Here is a 14,472-nt window from a genome sequence, read left to right as displayed (position 1 = left end):
TCTTTTAATAAACACTCCCAAGACACCTGGGCCAAATCCTCATTAAAAGTACTTCATGCAGTGCATACACATCAACAGATCATTAACATATTAATTTTGAGACATTAGAATAACTACTCTCAACAAACGAGACAATCACTGAGAAGATTGGCAGCCTCCTTTGGCCTCAACAGGGTATTCTCCATTTTGTGCTAATGGGTTTGATTAGTTTGGAGCCTGGCTCCATTGTATTAGAACAGAGAGAAAAATATTTTTCAACACAAAATGAAAAAGCATTCTTTGTTAACTACAAATGGAAATGAAGAGAGTCAGAGTTGCTCAGCAGGAAAGATAGTGAAAGACATAACAGGGAAATTAGTTTTGTCATGTTCGTCCCAAGCCAAATGATTAAAGATCCCCTTTTTGTACTGGGAAATAAAATCACTTCATTGCACCTGAACTGTCTTCATGAAAGAGCACCTTAACACCAAGTGAAAATATTGTTCTGATCTTAGGTTTATGTACTTATATTCCTGTATTGAGAAAGCAGTGCACTCTGTACACTGTGAGACCACTAATGGGTGTGATCAAAGGTGAAATGTCAGCTTGTATTAAGTTACTCTCATCAGGTTCATTTTTCACTTTAGCTTTTTCACGAACATATAAATTATTTAGTGATCTTGGTATTCTTACTTACAGTCTTATACTTACTGCCTGACCGATAATCAACAAAAAAAGTGTCAAAATAAATAAGGGTATTCAGTGAACAAAAGCAGATGTAAAGGTTTGTTGTGTTTTTTAAGCACTGTAGTATGTTGGGGTGTTGGTCAGTCGACCCACCACTTCGGTCAAGACAACTGGATTGTGATGAATTTAGTACTGACGTTTGTTGGTCTTAGAGGATGTACCCCAGTCTGTTTCCTTTATTTGGATGTCAGTTTTTATATTAGAACTTAAAACTTTTGCAGCTTTCAATAGAGATGAGAAAGAAACAACATCTTTCACTCCTTAACTCCTGTCATTATCAGGAAAAAAAATCATGTTTATTTCTTTTTTGCCACTTGTCTGATTGGGCGAGTGAGTTGCTTGATTTACTAGCCCGATGTTCTATTTTACTTGCAATCCTTATCCGTGTAATAAAAATGACAAGGAATAAAAATCAAATTGGGCTCTAGAGGAAGATTGACGGTAGTAGCTTAGCCTTACGGAGCTGTTTTACTTGATAAATGACTCAAGGGATTAATCAATTATTAAAATAGCACAGATTTATTTTCACTGATCTACTAATCAGTTAATCAACCGATTTTAGCATTATTAACAATGCCGTTTGGCTAGATAGGTTTCTAGATAGGTTTGTCATCTGATATAATGTCACTTGTGTCTGCCAGTCATTTCAGTCTCTGCTCCGTTATTCATTATTTTCCACCAACATTTCGTCGTCTCACAAGTGCAGTTTCATTGTATTTTCTGTCAGACTGGCAATAGTCGAATCACAGTAGGCACTGTTGCCTCAATGTATGTTTGGGCAGCGATCCATGGCAAGCAGGATGGCTAGACATGCTCATTTGTTACTTTGGCTTCATGTTGCCTTTTAAGTGTGCAGCGAGCCATTATACACCTGTAAATGTCAGGTCTAGATGCTTTCTGGTTGTGTAGCTACATTTCTTTCTGCTACAGTGATGTAGGGCATGTGCTTTTACATTTCATTTTATATCCATTTTCATCTGAAAAAAATATACGCTTTTACTGAGAATTGAACTCGTCACTCTTTTTTCATCCTGTAAGTATGTTAACTTTTATTTCACAAGGGAATGATGACGGAGCACTGACAGCTCATTTTTTCATAAACCACATATTAAAGCTTTCCTTCCCCATGCGTTAAGTCTATTCCTGCATGGCGTTTCATTGCTCTAAGAGCTTAGATTGACTCTCATCAACTTTTTCCACCCATAGTTTACTGTTTTGTCTATAAGGCCAGTTATCCCTAGTCAAATCTTTTAGGCTGTTTCAAAAAGTCTTACACATCCTCCTGTACCTCTAATCTGATTGAGACTTAGAGGTTTTACCTAACCTCTGATCTAGCTGTTAATAATTTGACCCCTTTAACCTTGCTGGTTATCAGTGCTAAGTGGTGGTTGATCAATAGGTGGCTCCAAACAGCGAGAGCTGCAGCAAACAAATGGTCTCTGTCATTGAATTTGATGTTGGCAGCGCTGGTGCCCTTTAAGAGCACAGAGACTATTAACACAATAACCAAAAAGCAATTAGTTTGACTTTCTAAAATGGCAGTCAATTAGCAAAGCTACTGCACCGTGTGGTGGGGGTGGGGGTGTGAGGGGAGGAAAGCAGTGGATTGGGACACTGGGTGATAATGTGGATCACCGTGGTCCTGACAGTCATAAAGTTAGCTCTTTGAATGTCCCTGGGACACAAATGTCTGATTATGGTTTGTCTGATACAGTTAAGACTGAATCCTGATTTTATATGATGAAAATTCTCATTGTGGCCACAGCCTTTATTTGCCTCTCTGGCAAAGAGAACCAGGACTGTATTTGGCTTATATTACAGACAAGGTTTTATTCTTAATTTCCCATGGTTCCCAATTAATGTCAACTCTCTGGCTATCTCCATGTGTACTTGTCCACTTTACATGTTTTCTTGATTAATTCAGTATAAAGTATATTTCCACGGTGCTAATTGCTACTGCTCAACGCTTCCAGAAGATCTTTCACATTAGAGTCTTCCAGCCTAGCTTTTTTCAGTAGGCCATGAATGTGAAATGTCTATATGCTTAAGTGTTATGTTTCAGTGTTGATATGTTATCAGCATTTGAAAAATACAGAAACAGAAACCAGGACACATTTGGATCAATATGTGAATGAAACTGGTATTTCTGTTCAAATAAAAGTTGTTCTTGCTGGCCATAACTCGAACATCAGCTTTTATATATAACGAATAGACCTCTGTTTTGTATTAAGCTGAGTTGTGTACTTACATTATTCCAAATGTTCCTCACAATGATCAGTGTTGCTGCAACGTGTCTGGGCGTGAGGCAAGAAGTCCATGAATTAAATAGGATAAAACCTTTAAACATTACCTTGTCTGTGAGCATTTTTGCCTCATTTCAGATACAATGGTGGTTGTTTAAAAAAGAAAGATGCAACTCCCATGATCCTGTGCTGCCCATATCTTTTGTCTTGTTTTTGACTGAGACCCCTAGTGACAGAAGTTACATATTGTGCATTTGAAAACACACACACGAAAACATAGTTTATTCTAGGGCTACATTTTCTTTGACCCGTGTCTGTCCGGTCACTCATTGCAGCATTCAGATTTAGTTCTTTCAAAATTGCACTGAAGAGCAAAGGGAAAATCCACTTGCAGCACTTTTTTGAAGATGCTACAGAGAATTTTCAAGTAAACTTTATCAGGCTTGTTCTCACAAACCGTATGTGTTAGACTTCTGTTGAAAGTGTTGTTGTGCAGACGTCTGCCTTTGTCTCCTGTCAGACCTCAGAGAGATCCAGATTGACAGACATAGATTAATCTAAACTTTATAAGCTTCAAGTGAAGTGTATGAATAAGTTTGTAACTCCTCTCTCCTCTGAAGAACACTTCTGTTTGCGTGCCTGTCTGTGTGTGAGGCCTGGTCTATAATTCTGAAAAAGGCACTCGTCTTTTCCTGCAAATTAAAGGTACTCACTGGGATGTTTTGGCTCTATCATGTTAGGAAGCAGGAGCACTCTCTGATCTGGAGAGCGAATAAAGATTAAATGATGTCAGGACATCACTGGGTCTGATTGTATGCTATGTACATAAAGATTTCTCACAGTGTGCAATGCACTACTATAAGGGACGAGAAATAAGAAACTTGTGTTGCCATGGGAACAGATAATGGACAGGTTGGCCGTGGCTAGGGACCGATACCTGTTTGTGAAGGTTGGCCAGCTCTCTCCTTTCTGTGAATTTGATCAAACCCCTGATTGTTTTAGCTTGTCAACATGCAGCAATGCTAGGAAATAGCTCAGTGGAGGTTAGTGAAGCACTGAGACATGGCAGCCCATGTTGACTTGCACCTCAACAGTGCCACTGGAAAATAACAGGCAGTAGAAACAAACTATTTAAACTGACAAGCATTGCCTCTGATACGCTATGATGAAGTTCAGTAATTTACAGTGTTTTGATCACCTGACTAATAATGCCCCTGATGTACACCATATAGACAAAAGTATTGGGCCACTTGGCCATTACACCAAAATGTCTTGGTCTGCTTTATTTCCCTTCACGCAAAGTAAGGGGCCGAGCCCAACCACTGAGTTACGGCCCTATGCCAATACTTTTGTCTATATAGTGTATTTCTCAGGCCCTTTTTGAGTTCTGTTGCAGCCAATCAAAATATCAATTAAAGACTCAGCCTGAACCGAGAGGAAATACACAGGGAGTAAAACCTGGTATGGATTCGGTCTTCGGGGTTTTCAGTCTGTACCTGTGCCAAAAAGCCGAGCCAGCACATGGGAGCTTTTGTGCCAATAATCAGTGTCTGAGATTTTACATTTTCTTACATAAATTGGCAGATATTCAGAATATTAATTCAGCTGGATAGACAGGCCTCTGACACAGTGTTCAGAACATCATAGGGCAATGAATCTTTATTGAAAGTTAAAATAAAGAAAGTGAGGTTTCAGTCCTCCTCACCAGTCCAGGGGAAGTAAAGTAAAGGTCTTTTTATAAATAATAAAATCTGCAAAGAAAACTGAACTCAGCTGCAGGTTTTACAGGATGAAGACCTGCAGTTATGGTATAATACTGCAATTCTCTGTGCAATTTCTTTAGTTTGGTACAAGTTGTTCCTGTGCTGTCTAGACCTGGAATATAAGATATAAGAGAGGCTATGCAGGTGTACGTGTGTACATGCAGACATATACACTATTTCATGCATGATTAAATATAAATTCTGCTTTATTTGAGTGGCTTTGTGTGTTCGTAAGCCCCTTTGTAAGCAAATGGGTGAGCACAGTGTATGTATGTATTGTTCTTAGTGATCCAGTTCACATTTTGCATGTGATTGATTCTGTAAATGTGCGAATTTTGTCATGCATGAGTGTTCAAGCCTCTGCGATAACACTTTTAATAGGTTGCAGCAGATTGAGCTGTGATGCTTTCCAGCTGAGACATTTTTGGGTCACAGTTTTCTTTTTTTTCTCCTAATAATTGCTTTGATCACAGGATTAATTAGGTTTTCCTCTTTCTGCTGCTCAGCACACACACACACACACACACACACACACACATTAGTGGACACAGACACCTGCTCACACATGTTTCTGTCTCGTCCTTCAGTGTACTTTTCAAAATAGACTGACAAAAGGTTTTGTGTGAAAGCACTGTCAGGTCAGTAATTAATAATAAACTGATGCTCATAGCCAAGAGTTTGAACAGAACCTCCACTTTAGTGTAACAGGATGAGAGATGATGTTTGTTGAACAGAGCTGGGACGGCACCACAGTGCAGTGGTGAGCTCGATCGCCTCACAGCCGTAAGGTTCTGGGTTGGAGCTCGCCAGCCGGGTGGGCCCTTTCTATGTTATGTTTGTTTAGGGTTTGCACATCTGCGTGGCTTTTCTCCAGGTACTCTGCCTTCCTCCCACAGTCTAAATCTTACTTGCTGTGAACATAAGCGTGAACTTTTTTTTGTCTCGGTTTCTCAACCCTGTGATCAAGTGGAGACCCGTCCTGGGACTACCCCGCCTCTCGCCTGAAGTCAGCTGAAATCAGCACGAGCCCCCTGCGACTCTCCAAAGGATAAGTGGTTATAGATAGATGAATAGAGCTGGGCATGCTGTGCTCAAGGTGGACACTTATAAAACTCCTAAATTCAATTACAACACCCCCCACAGTCTTTCTTTTCTCCTGAGTCTTTTTTTTTCTTAGAAGTACAATCATATCGTGACGCGTGGTGGATTCTTGGAGGCATGAGTAATCTGGCAAGTTTTAGGTATTTTTTTTTGTTTTCAAGGGTGTGTTGATGGAATTGTAATTATGCAGTAAACGGTAATATATGTAATTTCTGTGTCTGAGATAACTGCTGTAAGACAGTATTAGTTTGAGGCTTAAGTTAGCAGAAAGAAGACATTTCTTTATTACAAATATGCTAAAAAGTTTGGACCACCATAGCAAAATGGTCTATTTTTCTGAGTTTAGAGTTTTTAGAGTCTTCCCCTGCAGAGACCTAAGACAATCAAAGTGCTAAATATCCACTGAATGAAGAAAACTCTTTTCCACAGGTTTAATTTTGTGAAATGAGATTTTGCACAGCAGGGTTGGAGAAGTACGTTGTGTGGTTTTGGATTCTGTGTGCATGTGTGTGTCTTTTCTCCTCATGTACACTGATACTGATAGTGACACACGCTCATTATAATCCACTTTTTGTTGTCACTTAGATTATGGTAATTTATGAGCACTTTACATCCCTCAACGTGTGCTATAAACATTAATTAAATCATTTTACTCCACATATCCAAATATTGATCACGTGCCCCTCCCCCTACACGAACCACATCCCTTCCCATCGCATCATTTTCGCCGCATAGTATTGCAATCTGCTTGCATGCAGCTGTGCTCTGTAACCCTGGTGAGCGTTCATGTAATGCTCAGAGGTGTGAAGGCTAAACAAAGGCTGAGTACTTCAGATTAGAGCAGATGATAAAATGAAACTTTAATAATCCCTGTGGGGAAACTGGGTCATTGCAGAAGTGGAGAATAGAAGACGAGAACAGAGAAAAATGGAGACTTGTAGATAAAACAAGTAATTACAACCAGGGAACATATTGTAGTGAGGGTAAACAGGATAAGCTAAGATAGGGCATAGTCGTTGACAGCAGGAGGTTAGAAACTTTGTGTTCATATGCTTCAAACATATGTTTGAAGATCTAAGCCATCCATTTACAGATCTATTTAGATACATGCAGTTTTTTCTAATGAAGCCAAAAAAAAAAAAAAAAAAAATCCTGTTAAAAAACGACCGTTGAAGGTGGCATCTTGTTCAGGTCATAGTGACCTGAACACATAGTGCAAGTGTAACATAATCAGATTTTATGTTCCTTTTAAGAGGGTAAAATGATCTTTATTGATCCTGTAGCTAAATTGAGTCATTACAGTAACAGCAATCGGAGGTGTATGTTTTTTTTCTTTTGTTGGGAACATGAAACAAGCTTATTTACTGATTCTCTATTGACCCTCTGAAGTAGAAATTTGTCTTTTTGTGTGACCTTCAGTACTTGGAGGAGGTGTTCAAGGAGAGGTAATATGGTTCTAAAACTCAAGAAGGAGAGTTCCTTGTTGCTGTCACAAAGCCATTAACAGTATCATTTTCTTGAAGATCGTATGCACACAATTAATTAATTAATTTATTCTGACATAGAGCACTACTGTCACTTGATAAGAAGAAATAAACTCACCGTCACCGTTTCACATTTTAGCTTCTTGTTCACCTGTGAGCTGCTTTCTGTTTTCCTTCTGGAGCCATAATGTCCATCAGTAGCACAATCAAAAACCAGGCTGATGTTGTAGCAGTTACAAACCCATGGTTTAATAAGGAGCTTGAAAATTAGTTTTTGATGCCAGAGGTCTTAGCAATCCACTTAAGACTGATGCTTTTTAAATATGTTATTACAATATTGTGCTGTTTGTCAGTATATTGTTGCTTTCTGCACCTTTAGGCCAAATGAGAATCAAAAAATGTCTTGGCGACTCTGACTCTTTGAAAGGTCTGGTTTCATGTCCACCAGCTTATAGAGATTGCTGGCTCTTAGCTGAAGGCTCCACTGTGTTCACCAGCTAGCTGCTTATTTTTGTCCGTCTTTGGTGCTGAGGAGCTGTAAATGGCTGGATGACAATTCTGTGTTGGTTCAACCAGTTTCACAGTGTGCAGTTTTGTTTTTTTTTACTTTGTTGATCTAATAATATTCATAGCTAAGTAATTGAGTCAGTGATAGTGGAAAAAACCATTAATATATGAGTGATGTAGAATATTGTTATTTGTGTGTAAAAGTGAGAATGAAAGCTCAGCAACACACCCTTAATGTTCCCTTTCATTACAAATGTTCTGAAAGAGTCTTGGCTGTTTTCTGATGCTGTTATCAGGCCTGCAACATCTCAGCTTGTTACTATGAATGGCTGGTAAATAGTATTCCTTACCATCTGCCATCTGATATTACACGTACATTTTGTATCCTTGTTACTCAGCTGATGCTCTGGTTCTAATGAGACATTGTGTTAAGGGAGCAGGTCAGTGTACAATCAAAAAGTACAATCAAGCTAAAACGTCATATTTTGTCCCTTTTCCATTTCCAGGGAGATGAAATTGCTTTCAGATTTCTATTCAAAAAGCTGGGAAATAATTTGACCTGGTGTGTGGTGTGCAAAAAGGATTTTCTGGGGTGGAAGAAATGTACTTTCAACCGTTTTTCACCTTTTTGTGTGATGCAGGGCTGGAAGCTGGCTGAGCAAAGGGCTGTGGTTTAGTCGTGATAGATGGTGGATGGGCAGTGGTTTGCTCTGATTGGAGCTATTGCGGACACTTCCCAGAACAGAGCGAAAAAGCTCAAAGAGCACTCTTGAAATGAAAGTAGAGCATGCTCACAAACAGCCACATGGTGTGTGTGTGTGCGTGTGTGTGTGTGTTGTACTAGAGATATATTTTGATACATACAGATCTTGTTTTTTTTCTTTACTGTTTGTAGAACAACGTGAACGTGAATATAGTGCAGGGTTTTATACTAACCTGATAATCCCAATCATACATATTTAATTTGCTAGTTGATTCAGAGGAAGTTTTGATATTTTCAGATTGAGATGCAGCAGGACATTTTGGTATACATGCTGGCATTCAAACCACAAGATGCTGTTGTGTGCAGCAGCATCTTTCATCCCACCTCAGACAACTAAGCTGAAAGCTAAAGGCAAGTGTGGATTAGTTACTGTGTGTTTTTGTGTATACATGTGTGATCCGAGATCTTTACACCTTCTGTCTCACGTGTGTCCAAATTAAAAAAGCAGTGAGCTGGCCTGATCTCTCTTTTCTTTCACACACATACGGTACATGGACTGAGACACAAAGGCCTCAGTTATCTGAAGGAGGGGGAACGCGCGAAATGAACTATGAACGATTAGAAAATGAAAGAAGATTGCTTTTGATTAGCACTCGTTAATTAACTCAGTCAGCCGCCTGCCTGCTCCCTAGCCAGCCCATCAACAATGTATGGCCTGACTGCGTAATTAACTCAACTTTGTGTGTGTGTGTGCGTGCTAGAGAGAGCAGAGGGATTGCTTGCTATTGTTAGTGTAGCAAGACACAGACATTTTCTTTCTTCTGATTTTTGATCTTGTAGTTTTAGAATGAAAAACCTTGAACCAGAAACTGCTTTGACGTCCGTCTGCATGTGCTGCAGCCCTCGCTTTGTGTGCTGCTGTGTGTCTGTGTGTGCGCAGGTGTGCAAGCGTGTCTTTTTATGCACGTTTTCATTGATATGCATGATTGAAGGTGGCTGTCCTTCATTACATACGTGATTAGCGGCATGGGAAAGCTGTTACAGCACAGCACAGTACGCTGCCAAGTTATATTGAATGGCAATGAATGATTGATAAGGCAGAAAAAAGAAATTAAAGGGGAGATGAGAGGAAGACAATGAGGAGGAAGATGAATGGGTAAGAAGTGAGGAAGAGTTCAAAGTAGGTGTGAAGGAAAAGGATGAATGAAGGTTGCATAAGCGAAGATAAGAAGGGGAATACAAGAGTTTGGAAGAAAGACACAACAAAGTCAAGCAAAAAAAAAAAAAAAAAGAAACCAAATCAATACTTCACAGAAAAGAAGCCCCAACAAAAACAAGGACATGTTTTTTAAGTGAAAAAAAATAGTTGAGAGAAAGTTAGGGGCAACAAAGAACAGAAAGAACAAACGATGGGAAGCAGGAGCTGGGAGGGATGGAGCCAAGCTCATAAGGAGATAAGATACGGAAGACGAGATTCAGAAGAGCCCCAATTTCACAGTGGTGTGAGTGCCGCGGGTTTGTGCTGTTACGGCATTACAAGGGACGCTCCACTTGATTGCACATTAGTCCTGTTGTGGAGGAAGGCCCGCACATGTTTTATTTAGCAGGCAAGGCTCCGGCTGGATGGATGTTTTGTTTGTTCTCCAGCCTGCTGCGTGCTCGGGGGTCGCCGATTGCAGAGCCACGTCTCCTTACTGCTAATGGACAGAGCTGCGTTAGTCAAGCATGTCAGCCTCTGCCCTGCTTTCTCAACAGCAGGCACCGGCGCTGTTATCACCCGCCATCCGAGAAATCAGACGTATCTGAGTTCAAGTTTAGTGAATAATGTGGTCAAATCATTTCTCGCCTCACTTGAAATGAGAAGGAAAATTTTTCAAAATAACAAATGAAACTTGTTTGCGAGTATGCAAACATGACGCGTGGGTTTTAGGACAGAAGGTGTTGCACATGATCTCAGGTATTTCTCAAACTTCTGTACTCTCATTCTTCACTGAATCTCATCTAGATTTATTTTACCAAGCAAGTAAGTGGTGTTTTCTTCCCTGGAAGATTTGTGGCCAAAGCAAAAACTAAAAGTTTTACCCACCGTTTTTTGTGGATGGATAAACATGACCATTCAGCCCAGTTTGGAGGAAATTCTCCCTGGTGTGGAGATGAAGCCACTGGCCTGTGTGTGTCCGTCTCTCAGCGGACCTCCCCAGCAAAGTGGCTCAGTATCGCACACACTGTGATCATTAGAGAAGTGTCTCTACAGATGCACACTCTCAGGTGAAAACCCAGGGGATGCACTCTTCTGGGAATGGCACAGTGAAGCACAACACACACACACACACACACGCATACACACATTAAGAAACAGTTTTATAATATCTGATATTCTTTTTGCAGCAGTTGCACATGTGTAGCTTGACATTTTCGATGTTTTTTTTGCGTGCCACACACGCACAGACACACACAGCTGCTGGAGAGTTTTGCTCAGTTAGTTTTGTTATTACAGACCAGCTGTCTACCCAATTTACCAGAGTACAGAACATCTGTGTGCGCCCCCTTCTCTCTCTCTAACTCGCCCCCATGTCTCTCTCTCTCTCCCTCTCTCTCTGTCCATCTGCCTGTCTGTCTACCTTTCTGTTTGTCTGTCTCATTCATCCACGTGCCTGCTGTGTGTATTATTATTAAGAGCCTATCAATGTGACAGGTAACAGAAGTCCAACCTAATGGGGAAAAAAAAAAAACAGTAAATTGGTACCGCAAGAGCAACCGTCAGCATTCCTGTGTGTGCGTGTGTGTGTGTGTGTTTTCAGGTGTTTGTTTAGCACCTTTATGCCATTGTTCCCACTTTTGTGTGTCCGCTTGGATTCCCTTCTCACTGTGAAGTGTGTCTTTTGGCATTTTTGACAGTATGTATGTATTTTCATTCTGTGTGTGTGTGCGTGTGTGTACTATAGCTTTCTAGGCTATTAGGCTGCTGACTGAGGTATACAGTACAGTGCTATTGGTGGGCTGAAGATAAGCTTGGGGATTGCTGTGCTGCTGGGCCCTTTGCAGGAGCCATGATAATGCATTTCTGTCAGTGTGTGTGTGTTTGTGTGTGTCCTTCCTCTATATGTCTGTGTGGGCTGGTTTGGGCATGTAATTTTCAAGCTGATCCAGTAAGTTTAGGTCGTACTATGTGAAAATGTTGTCGTTTAAGTTTGAGGTCTGTATCTACGTACTCTGTATACTGTGATCTGAGTTTTTGTGCTATGAAGAGGTCCAAATGAATCCTTGAAGCAATAAATCAATGAGCTTATCACCAAATGAAAAAATGAGAAACAACAGTTTAACTACCTAAGCAAATAAAAATGGCAGGAAAGGTGGAAAGATGCAGCTCTTTGTCTCCTTCGTCCTTTACCATAATAAACTCATCTTTTTCAGTATATGAATTGTTGTTCAGACAAATAAAGCCATTTGAACACCTCGCAACATGTTTTAATGAAGACTTAAAAGATCAGAGGTCAGAGAGGCAGGTTTGCTACTGGAATGTCACCAGTTTTACATCACAAATGACTCTTTGATGCCTGGATTGGTAAGTTTAACTTTAGATTGGACAGTTAGAAATAGTTTTTGATTAAGACGACAACTTTCTGTTTCTCCTGTTTCATATTCAGTCTGCAGCTTTGATTATACTCTGATTTAGTATACATCTGCATCGAGTGCTTTACAGGTAGTTTATTGACTACAGCTACAGCTAGGAGGGGGTTTGCTCTTGGTTCTGTTGTTTGTTTTATAATGTGGCTGATAGATTCTGTGTGTAATTTGTCGGCGTTTTGTTGTCCCTGTAATCAAAAAGGAGGAGCTTCCAACGTAAGAGATGAAAACTGTTCTCTCTTTAAGATCATAATTATTAAATACAAATAAAACCAACTTCCTTTCACAAAGGAAAGACCATCTTCACCACCTTCATGAAAAGTGTTATAGAGTAATTTAATACTTTAGTATCACATAGCACCAGTAGATAGATGACAGGAAACGAAAGAGAGATGCATATGTTTCTGGCTGGACTCGCACCTGACGTGCTGCTCTTCGTAGTCACCGTCCTAAGTCACAGGAGAGTTGAAGTGTGATGCACAGACCTGAGAGGTGAGACGATGGTTCTCTCCGTCTTTGCTGGATGATTTCCATTGAGCGGGTGGAAAAGTTGATGATTTGAAGGGTAAAAGGACATGATTTTTACTCTCAGTTTATCTTCTTTGATCTACACCCCTTTACTTCATTAAAGATTATCTGGTGGCCTGTGAGTAAAGTATGAAACCACACTGGTATTATGCAAACATAAAACAAAAAGCCTTACCAGAAAGTGCAAACTGTGTACTGTTCGTGTGTGTGTGTGTGTGTGTGAATCTGTCGTAAACCAGGCTGACTTTATCCATCAAAACCTGGGATGCTGTTTAAAATGAAAATTAAAAGAGAATGCAATGATTTTCAAAGCCTTTTCAACCTATTTTCCATTGAATATAGTATCAAGATATTTAATGTTCAAGCTGATCAAACTTTTTTCTTTGTAAGTATGGACTCAATTTGATGCCTGCGACGCTTTCCAGGAAAGTTTTGACGGGGCATGTTTACACTGTGCTGCATCAGCTGTCCTTTAAACAACACTCTGTAAGTGTTCATGAACTGAGGACTTTGTTAAACAAGTGAAATTCTTTCCCAGTCTTGCTCGTTATGTGACTTCAGTGCCCAACAGTTTACAGTGTTGCATTGTATTTTGAGGTTCATAATGTGCAGCACGTTTTCAGTAGGAGACAGGTGTTTTACTGCAAAGCCAGGCTGTTGTAACATGTGCACAATGTGTCTTCATTGTCTTGCTGGAATAAACAAGAACATCACTGAGGAAGACATCATCTGGATGGCAGCATATGCTGCTCCAAAATCTGTATGTGCCTCTCAGCATTAATGGTGCCTTCACAGACGTGCAGGTCGCCCAGGCCATGGGCATGAAAAACAGTCTGAATGGTCCTTTTCCTCTTTGGCCTGGAGGACAGTTTGAAATGTGGACTCTTCAGACCACAGCACACTTTTCCACTTTGCGTCAGTCCATCTCATGTGAGCTCACGTCCAGAGAAGTCAGCAGCGTTTCTGGATGTGGTTGATATATGCGTTGTACTTTGTATTTGAAGATGTAATAAAATGTGTTTAGCAGCAGTGGTTTTCCTGCTGAGCCCATATAGTATCCTCTCATGTTGCTTTTTAATGCAGTATCACCTGATTCATCGAAGGACATTCACCGTTGGTTTTCGACCTTGCTCCTTTCACACAGATATTTCTCTAGACTCTATTAATATTTCAATGATATGAGGGATTGCAGATGGTGAAACTGATTTGAGAAAGGTTGGACTGTTTGCTCAGTTTGCAGTTTTTCACAAAGCAGTGAACCTCACTCCATACTTTGTTGTAAGTGACTGGGCCTTTTTGGCCGCTCTTTTCATACCCAATCAAAATACTGTCACTTGTGTTGTGACAGTATGTTTTTTTGTTGACTTTTCCTAACATATCTGAAACATGTTGCAGATATCAAAGACAGATTGAGTGCATTTTTATAAAAAATCAAATTGATCAGCTTGAGCGTGAAATATTTTGTCTTTGGACAAGATTCCCAGTAGCTTTTCTCCCTATGAAGGCGTGCTTCTTTATCTGTTCCTGCCTCACTGTGTCTAGACTTTCAGGCACTTGCTGGGGTTTCACTTTTTTTCTAATCACAGTCTAGCTATATAGTTTCTAAAACTCCTCCCTGAAGAGCCATCGCCACAAGTTTATTTGAGCTCTGTGGAGCCTTTGGACACGCTGAATTTCTATCTCTGTACTTTATTTTCACTCTCTCTCCCCCCTGTCTCACCCTCCTCCTAGTCTTAGTGTGTTTGTCTTGGTGTTAGCAGTGTGTGGTGACAGTGAAATAACAGCGTTAA

At 40.2% G+C, this 14,472-nt stretch overlaps 1 protein-coding gene across 3 annotated transcripts in view; it reads left to right on the top strand.

Annotated features, from left to right (window-relative positions):
- Positions 1-14,472, top strand: part of snx29 (sorting nexin 29) — a 113,928-nt gene that overhangs the window by 44,310 nt on the left and 55,146 nt on the right. The gene's annotated exons all lie outside the window — the stretch shown is intronic.

Source organism: Scatophagus argus, chromosome 21 (genome assembly GCF_020382885.2).
Source record: "Scatophagus argus isolate fScaArg1 chromosome 21, fScaArg1.pri, whole genome shotgun sequence".
NCBI classification, from domain to species: domain Eukaryota; kingdom Metazoa; phylum Chordata; class Actinopteri; family Scatophagidae; genus Scatophagus; species Scatophagus argus.
Note: the sequence above shows the minus strand (reverse complement) of the source record. Positions and strands in the feature narration are given on the sequence as shown.